This window comes from Pseudopodoces humilis, chromosome 11 (genome assembly GCF_049639895.1).
Source record: "Pseudopodoces humilis isolate 2021_Gansu_Grassland_sample_001 chromosome 11, ASM4963989v1, whole genome shotgun sequence".
Lineage (NCBI taxonomy): Eukaryota > Metazoa > Chordata > Aves > Passeriformes > Paridae > Pseudopodoces > Pseudopodoces humilis.
The window spans coordinates 23,901,807-23,911,708 of NC_142210.1; positions in this window are offsets into that span (position 1 = coordinate 23,901,807).

Below are 9,902 nucleotides of genomic sequence, written 5' to 3' on the forward strand. Positions count from 1 at the left end.
TAACCAAGAACTTCTTTTCCTGGGCTGGGAAAGCTGCTGTGATTTTTCCCTCCGAGCTGTCTTGCACAACATCTGCCCCGAGCTGTGTCTGTGGAACAATGGAGAGGCAGATTTACAGGGTGTCAGCTCTGCTCGGGGCCTGCAGGAAGATGAATCCAGCCTTCTCTCAGAAATGGAACATATCTACTACAAACCAATTGTTATTAGCCAAGATATGGCCCTGGCCACGCTGAGTTCTGGGTGAAGCACTCCTGGGACTAGTTTATCTCCAAGGCTCTTTCAAGTAAGAATTGATTTAAACTTTTTTTTCAAGTTGTGTGTAAGTTCTTTAAGGGTCAGGCTTAGTTTTCAGGAAAATAAAAACCCTGACCAGGATTTGGGTTTGTTTTCAACTATTTCCCTATTTTAACTACTTTATTCTCGTACAGTCATTGGTCATTCATGGAAATCTCTGGGGGTTCAATGGACTTCAGAGGTTGTCAGGGAGGAAAAGGTGAATTTGGTCTTGTTTAAGTTCAGAGAACTTGGAGCAGAGATGTGGATTCATGTTGGAGGCTCAAGTAACCAAGAGAATATCTGCAGCAGAAAGAAGAATTTTTGTTCTGCCATTTGCAATTAAATTTCAGAGAATCACAGAATGGTTTGGGTTAGAAGGGACCTTAAAGTCCATCCCATTCCATCCCCTGCCAGGGACACCTTCCTCTGTCCCAGGCTGCTCCAAGCCCAGTCCAACCTGGTCCTGAAAAATGCTCAGATTTTTGTATTTCAACACCTATAAAATGGAGATAGTCACAATTTCAATATGTGATTGAAATTGCAAAAATGTAAAGAAAACTACAGGAATTCTGCAAGTTGTTCTCGAGGCTGCACTGGGTCCCTCTGTGGGCAGCACCCCCTGCTCCTGTTTCTGAGGAAGAGGATGGAAGGATGGCCTCCAGCCAGCCTTTCCAGAGAAGGAGCTGCAGAATGGAAATGAAAACAAAAACAAACAGGAAAAAAAAATAAAATCAGATTTTGGCACAGAAGAAATGCATTGCCCACAAATTGCATTTTTCCTGATTTCTGCACAGCTCTCCAATTGGCACAACCTTGCTCAGCTTCAAAGATGTAAGAAAAGGACAGCCTAGGGCTCTTGGATGGTGGCTGAGGGTGGCTCTTATCGCTGAAGTCCTGGGGAATGATTTAAGGCCAAATGCCCATCCCAGCTCTCTTACTCTGACATTCCCAATGTTTGCCCTGGGACACCGAGGAAGGCAGAAAATGTGGGCAGTCTCACACAAAAAAAAATGTGTAAAATTGTTAAATGCAGTTCCAGTTCCTGCAGAGAAACGTCCTGGAGCGTCCCAGGCCGGGCCAGACGGGGCTTGGGGCAGCCTGGGACAGTGGGAGGTGTCCCTGCCATGGCAGGAGTGAGATGATTTTTAATGTCCCTTCCAACCCAAACCAGTCTGGGATTCTGTGTTCCTTGGGAATAAATAACCTGAGAACACCTCCTGGGTGCAATCTGCTGCTGATCCTTGAATGTCAGCGTTCAGGAGAGAGCCAAATGAGCGAATTCCATGGAACACCCCAAAATCTGGGGCTGTGAGCAGCAGCAGCTCCAGCCCAGCCATGCCAAGGGTGGGAGCTGCATCCCAGCATCTGCAGAGGGATGAGGGAACAACGGAGCCTCCTCCAGAGTGGCCAAAGCAGCAGAGAAAAACCAGGATGAGCCACGGGCAGGGAGTGTGGGGACAGGGACCAGGAGGGGCTGGACACCACCAGGGGATGGGGAAGGGAGGAACTGGGAGTGTGGGGAAGGGGAGAGGCACAGATCATCACTGCCCAGGCAGGATGGGAGCCATGGACAAAACCAGGAGCATTTCCAGGTCCCCTGGCCCAGCTGGGCACGGCGCTCTGGCTGTAAATAAACCCTGATGGATTCATGGAATGCTTTGTTCACTCATCCATCTTTTCCCTAAATGAAACAACCCAAGGGAGCCTGGACAGTCTGTGCCACACAGGCTGGAAGCTCAGCTCCTGGAAATCCAGCAGGTAAAGGTGGGAAGGACTATCAGTATCGTTATCCGTGCACATTTGTGTCCTGCAGAATCATGGAGTGCAACACAGAAATTTAATTTTCCAGTTATCCATTAATCCTTTATCCATTAATGGCCACTGTCTCCATCATTCCCAGGGATGGGGAAACAAAGCACCTTGAGGGGAGTGGGGGGTTCCTGAAGGGATCACAGCTGGATGAAGGGCATGGAGATCATCCTCCTCCTCACCAAATGTCCTCCTGGCCTTGCACCTGCTGCCAGCAAGGCAATTCCAAGAGTCAGGGCAATGGAAGCCTTGCTGGAAAGGGGATGTGCAGTGATGGAAAGGAAGGCAGAAGATTTTAAGCTTTAAATAATATTTTTTTCCTCCACCAGGATTTGTGCAGAAAGGCAAAGGAGCTGCCAGCCTCACCCTGGCCACCAGCAAACTGCGAGCATTTAAATACGATTAATGCAAATACCATTTAATTATAACTGCATTCCCTCATTTGCAGCACATAGGTAATATTCCAAAGGGTTGTGGCTCCATGGAAAAACTCGTGAGCAGCACTCACTGAGCTGGAGCTCTGTCTGTCTAAGTGGAACTTCACAAAGGATAATTTTTAATTTTGACATCCATTTTAAAGAAAATTCAAACCTAAGTAACAACTTATGTTCCAGCCCTCAGCAGAGCCATTGGGCCCCCAAAATAAACAGTTGTTTTGCCATTTATTTGTGTACAAACCCATTTGTTTGCAGAGAACAAAGCGGATTTCCCGTTTACAGACGAAGCCGTGGCCGTGGCGGAGCCGTGCAAACCCTCCCCGGGTGTTTGAACAGCGTGAGCCTGAACACAGCTCTGCAGCCAAAAAATCACACAGAGCCCTGGGCTCCAGGGGCAGCCAGGAGCCCTTTGTAGGCTCTGTTTGGGATTTCAGAGGGGAGAACATCCCCGGATCAGTCATTTCCCAGCGCCTTTATTTCCCTCTCAAAGCGCAGGGCAGCGAGCGGCTCTGCTGAAGGGATGTGAGGAGGTTTCCAGCTGGGAGGACGTGTTGGGATCTTAAGCCTCATGCTGGAGCGGCCCCTTGCTGCTGGAGATGAATCCCAGCATCTTCCCCTTCTTCTCCTGGAGGGGAGCAGAGTTCCAGCTGTCCAAAGGGACCTTCCACAGAGCTCTTCCCAGCCCATCCCTCGGGGGCGAGGAGGGAGATCCATGGGGAAGTCAAAGCTGAGGATGATGATGGTGCCTCTGAACCCCGGCAGTGCTGGAATTGCACGGATCAAGGACTGCAAGAGCAGAACAGAATCAGTTCCCTCATGTTCAGACACTCCCCGCTGGGCAGGCACCTGGAGCAGCAAATGTAAAGTTAATGGTGTTTAATAAAGTATCTGCAAAGGGAAAAATATCAGTTCAGTATCAGAGAGAACAGGATGAGAACTCCGGCTACATTTCCATGACCAGTCTGGTTCCATTTCTATCATCACTTTATCAACGTTTTAGCTTCAGATACAAAAAAATAATAAAGAATTTGGCTTCAGGAACAGCCCAGCCTTCTCAAGGACATGGTGGGTTTTAGCTGATGTTGGTTTCTGCTGAGGGAAACTATTGGCAGTTGCTGTGTACGACGGGGTTGATCTTTAAAGCATCAATTCACGGGGTGTTTGTCTTTCCCCGTGCCTGCTGTCTGCAAATCCTTTAGCAGGCAGAGAGCTGGGGCAGTCCTGACCACAGCAGCATATTTTATTTGTTGAAAATCAGTTTTGTATTGTAATAAAGAATATTTGCTGTGGCAGCCTGGGTTTTTTTTCTGGAGACTGATTTATACCTGTCCAGACAGCTAAAGAAAAATGCCTTAAGACTGAACTGCACAATTCTATTATCCTAAGTATCGACTCTCAAATTCCTGTAGTGAACTGACTGCGAATTTCTGATTAAAAATGAATTCTAATTAATTTAAGGATCAGAAAGAAACAAAAGGAAAGCCACGAGCTACTACCTGACATCATGGATGGGAATGGTCTGGTGTGGATGGAGGGCTGAAAATGTGTGAACAGACCCTGGAATCCCACAGGGGGCTGGAGGGACCTTAAAGCTCATCTGCCATGGGAATTCTTCCACCATCCCAGGCTGCTGCAGTGCCCTCCCAGCCTGGCCCTGGACACTTGCAGGGATGAGGTATCCCAGCTCTGATCCGTGCTGGAGCTGAGCTGGAGCCCCTGGCAGGGCCTGATGAGGCAGGAAGGAAAACCTGCAGTGAGGGCATCACGGAAAGCTCCTCCCTAAAGTGTCCTCTTGAAGAGATTCCTGCTGCCAGAGGGTGCCCAGCTCTGGAATTGGGGGTTCAGCAGCTCAGCTCTGTGAGGGGAGGCAGAAATGCCGAATTCAGCATCACCAGGAGGAGGTGGAGGGAGGGATGGGCATTCCTGGATGGACTCGTGGCTGGGAGAGAGAAGAGGGAGGGGGAGCTGAGGATGAAAAGCCAGGAATGAGTCAGTTGGGAAACATTCCGTGTTTATGGTCTTTGGCAGGGGGTGACCTTCTGATGCTGCTCTCTCGTCTCTCCCGACCGGGACCCCGCTCCTGGCCGGTCCCGTTTTTCCCACTGGGATGTTTCTATTTATAGCACTTTGGGATGGGTGTGCAGGGGCAGCTCAGCAGCCTGGGCTGGGCCAGCTTAACCCCTGAGACACAGCTCAGCTGGGTCAGGCTTAAATTCCCCCAAATCTGCTGCCCGAGGAGGAGCCTCCTCCTCTGGGGATCTCCTCTCTGGAAAGTGCCCAGGGATTGTTTGTGGTGTCTCTGCTCCTCCACTCACATTCCCTGATTTCCACGGGCTCCTTCCCCATCCCAGCTTGCTCCAAGCCCTGTCCAGCCTGGCCTGGGACACTTCCAGGGATGGGAATGCAGGTGACACGGGAAAAACAAGCGGTGGAAATGGAAAAAGGTCGCTCACGCAGGCAGAATCCATTAAAAATAACAGTCCTCAGCCCCTTTTCAGTGGACTTTTTGTTTGCTTGTTTTTAATTCTTTAATATAAACTAGTCAGGTTTAATTATTTTAGATGCAAGCAGAGTCCCTATCTTCCTGATTTAAACCAGTTATAAATATAATTTTCTCACTGCAAACCGAAGGAGTCCCTAAAGCGGTTCCAGATGCCAGACATGGACATTTGTAACATTCCTACCACAGGGATAACTTTGGATATTGAATCCAAAGCAACAAGTTTAACAAACAAGACACTGACACATGAAGAGATAACATGGTGAGAAGGAAAAAATCCAGTCTATAAAATTTCAATGCAACTTCTCCAATCTGCACAAAGAGTTTTAGAAACCTTGGTTTAAGCAAAGGTACAGCTCAAAAATGAAACCTGAAAAAGAGTGGAAGAACTGGGCTGGGGAGAAGGGGAATGAAATGGAAGGAAGAGGAGAATAAAAAGAGTCAGTAAACAAATGGAACTTCGAAAAGTAATGCAAAATGCCAGAGAGAAAAGCAGAAAATCAAAAGAAATGCCAAGGAAGAATGATTTCAACAAGGCAGGAATAAAAAATTGAGCTGTATGAGGAAAAGTGCAAGAAATACCAGGAGTTACAATGTCCTAAAGACAACAAAACTGTGAAAATACTCAGGAGGAAAGAGGAAATATGAAAAACCTCATTCTGTATTAATTGTGTTCCCTTTCAGACACCACATTCCAACGCTGGAAAAACTGTCCTAATGAGATTATTGTTTACAGCAGGTTATTTATTCCTCAGCTGCCTCCTGCTCAGCCTGGCTGTGTTTGATCCCATTCTGTCAAACCTTGCAGTGGAGCCCTGGAGTTGCTACCTGAAAATAAAGGCTTAATCACGCCAATGGATTTGGAACAAAAATCCTCATTACAGCCCCATTTTTGCTAAAGGCTTTGTGTGATTACCCAAAGCTCAGGCTGCAGCTTTGCAGCTCCTGGCAATCTCCAGCTATTGATGTTTGGGTTGTCCCTTGACCTTGAGCAGCTCGGGTTTGGGGTGGCAATCACCCAGAATCTCCCCTTCAGTGCCAAGCCAAGGGATGCAAATTGAATTAAATCGAATTAAATATGAATTAAATATTAAAAAATTGAATTAAATATTAGAGCCCAATTTTTTTTGGCAGAATAATTACGTCTAATCCTTCAATGGTTGTTGAAAATTGCTGCCCTCGCAGCATGGTGAACCTTTGTATTTTTGGGGCAAAGAACATTGGAAAAGAGGCATGAAACCCCCCCAAAGAAGCAATTAGCAAAATAATCCCAGCAATACACTGAGGAAGCAAGTGGGAAATGTTGCATGGAGATGTGGTTATTATTTTATTTATTAACATGTGATTTAAACAAGCAGGTGCCCACATTTTTCTGGCAACGGCACAATTGCGTTAGGCACCAAAATCAGATTTTAATGTACTTTTAAATGTTCTCCTTTCCACTCCACTCCAGGGTTTGAAAGTGTGGGTTTTGTCACCATTCTCGTGGCTTCCAAAGCTTCTTTTAACCATCCCACAATTACCAGGGCTGGCTAACAAACCATCTCCTTGATCAACTTCCTCGCTGAGGGGAACCCAGGACAAAAAATGAGCCTGGTTCTTTAAAAGTTTATCCCTGTGGCACCATCGTGTAAGCATCCATATGGGACAGTAAAAATGGAAGACGACACATTAAATGACATTATTATAAAATGCAATACTCTTGGAATGATCCCTTATTAAATTAGGCTCTATGATCTGAGATGAATTTCCCCGATCCCTAATCCATCACCAGAGAAATATTAAAAGATAGGTCTCAACTGGCATTAGAATCGCACTCAGTCTCTACTTTCATTATTTTGAATTAGGGTGCTACTGGGGGGAAGCCTCTTAATGAGAATTAGAGTGATTCACTGGCCTCCTTTTGGATTTTGACAAGTAAAATATTAACTCTTCAGTCACAGCTGTCGGAATTAAAATACTTGGCAGCCACAGATGCACAAATTAAATTGGCCTTTATGTTTCCATATTGCTGACCTCCTTAGAGGCAAAAACATCAAACCCAACAATAACAGCAAACCCACAGCATGTCATTCCTTGGAAGAAAATATATTTATTGAAGTTTTTATATTTGTTTCAGTTTTGAACACATAATTGAACAAAAACAGGACGTTTCTACAAAAGGCTCTTATTTTAATTTTGCGTTCTGTAAAACTTCAGCTACAAATCAGTTCCTCTGAACCATTAATCAGGCAATAAAATAATAAATGAAGTTATTTCGGGGATTTCTTAACTGTTTAAACCAACATAAATCAGATTTACATGCAGTGCATCAGTGAAAACATCTTAATGGCTTTGACTGGCATTTCTTTGGGATTGTTTCTCTGGTTTTAATAGATTCTTTTTCTTAGGAACAATATTTGAAAATGCACAATTATTGCAAAAGAACAAGGCTTTTTATTAGCAGCGCTCCAGTTTGGAACAGCAAGACAAGCTGGAGTTTAGCAATGCCAAAGATCCTTTCTGATCTTTTCCCCTCTTTTTTGATTTACTGCTGTGGCAGTGGAATTTCAATTAGTCTCGGTTAAACATGTCTCAATTAAATGTATTTCAATAATAATAAGAGTTTCCAAAGTGGAATTGCAGCATGGAAAAGAAAGGAGGGATGCAGAAGTGATGCAGAGGTGGCTTTATTTTGGTTTTTTTTTAAGCTCTCCTGAAATCCTCTGATCCATCACACCCACGCCAGCCCAGGGTTTGTTATCCTTCCCTGCACCTCTGGTCACCTCCAGCGTGTCCCTCCCTCCTCTCCTCATTGATCCCAGCTGGGATGGGCTGGGAATGCTGCCGGGGGATGGTGATGGATGCTCTGCACCCCTCTCCCTCTTCCCACAAACCCCAGGATCATCTCCCTGCACCTGTCCCGTGGGGGGAAAAGCGGGGGCTCAATTTGGGCTCCGTGGGAGATGCTCTGCACCCGCAGGAGATCACAGAGCACCTCCACGGGATTCACTCCTGAGGTGGAGAGGAGAGGCTGCAGCGCTGACAGGATGAAACACCTTGTGTTTGATGTGAGGAAATGGAGTTTGTTACCCACTTGCTGCTTTCCCAGTTTTTACTCATCCATAACCAGCCAGGGGAAGGTGGTGCCTCTTCTGCTCCTGACAGGGGAGTTTCAGAGCTGATAACTCAGCATCCTTGATATCTAAAATAATCCAGCTCTGAAACCTTAATATTTGGAAGTGTCTTGTTATTCCCTGGCAGGGATCTGCTGGATGCCTTCGCACTGTGCACATTCCTCGTCCCCTCTCTCCAGGGGCAGCTGGGAGCACCTCCCCGGTGACATGGGACACACTTGCTGTGCTCAGGACTGAGGAACCGGCCTCAAGTTGTGCCAGGGGAGGTTCAGGTTGGATATCTGGGAAAGTTTCTTCACCAAAGGGCTTGTCCTGTGCCAGGGCAGTGGTGGAGTCCCCATCCCTGGAGGGGTTTGAAGCCCTGGGCATGTGGCACCTGGGGACATGGGGCAGTGCTGGCCTTGGCAGAGGTTGGACTCGATGGTTTGTGGGGGATTTTCCAACCTTAATTATTCTAGAGGATGGGGAGGTGCCCTGGTGGCTGGGACAGTTTAGGGCTGTGACATCCAGCCCTGCCTGGTCAGAGTCACAATGACACCGAGTGTCCGTGGTCAACATTCCATCAGCAACCCTAAAGCTCTCCTGGAGCCACTTCTCCATTGTTTTTATCCCTTCTATGACATTATCTCAGCCATGCAAGCAGCTCCTTCATGGGATTGGAGCTTTCCTAGGAGCACTTACCCCACCTTTCCTCCTTGCCACATCCCCACCTGCTGCTGGGACCCTCCTCCCTCGGAGCACCGCTCCGGCCCCGTCTCAGTCCAGAATTCCCAGTCTGGACAGGGCTGAGAACCCACACAGAGTTTTCCAGGCTCTGTGGTTCCTTCCCAGGTTCCTTGTCCGGAGCTGGGAACACCATGGAGCCACCTCAGTGTGTGAATTAGTCCTGGGAACTACTTAATCCATCTTCCCTGGAATTAAATGTGCATGGAGAGCTGCCGGGGGCCGTGCCGCGGGCGGCTTTAATTTCTTTTTTAGACGGCATTAGCAGAACTCGATAAAGGGTCAAGTAATTTCATCCAGCTTGCCACCAGTTAGTTAAGGGGAAGCGACAGGGCTGGAGCCTGACGTGGTTACAACCCCACAGAATCATTTTATGAAACAGGAGGTTTAAAATCCCATTTTTTTTGGCCGGGAGAGCGATGGCGGGAGGGACGGTCCCGAGCTTTAAGGGATTGCCCCAAACGGGGCGCCACGATCGATGCTCGCAGGTTTGGGGGTGGGCTGAGAGCCCCGAAATGAGATGGTTACTCGTGGCACGGGAGCGCCTGCGGAGCGAGGCCGGGGAGCCTGGCCATGGAGTAATTCCCGGGAATTGTGAGCGGACAGTGGGTCCGCGGGGAGCGCTGGCAATCATGGCGGAAACAATGTTTGCATCGATCAGCTGTCACGGTGATTTATGGCTTCATTTTGCTGTAATGGAGAATTAGTGGAAAGATTATCAGGGACTCAACACTTTGGCTTGTTACCCATGTCCAGACGAGCAATTTGTCTCCCTGAAGCAGTGAAATACTTGTGACAGCTCCAACACTTGCCCTAATTCAATCAAGAGAAAATGTTGGAATTAATTTGTTACAAGAAAATTTAAATATGTTCAGCAAACAGTAACCGCAGAGCAGCAGCTGATTTATTGTGCTCGGCAAGATATCGATCCGCTTCGATCTGCTCCATGTTGAGGTTTTAATGTGTAATAATTTCCAATTTAAAGCTCCTTTTCAAGATCATGGGTTTAAAGAGAGGGCAGGCTGGGTCTCAAGACCTGAT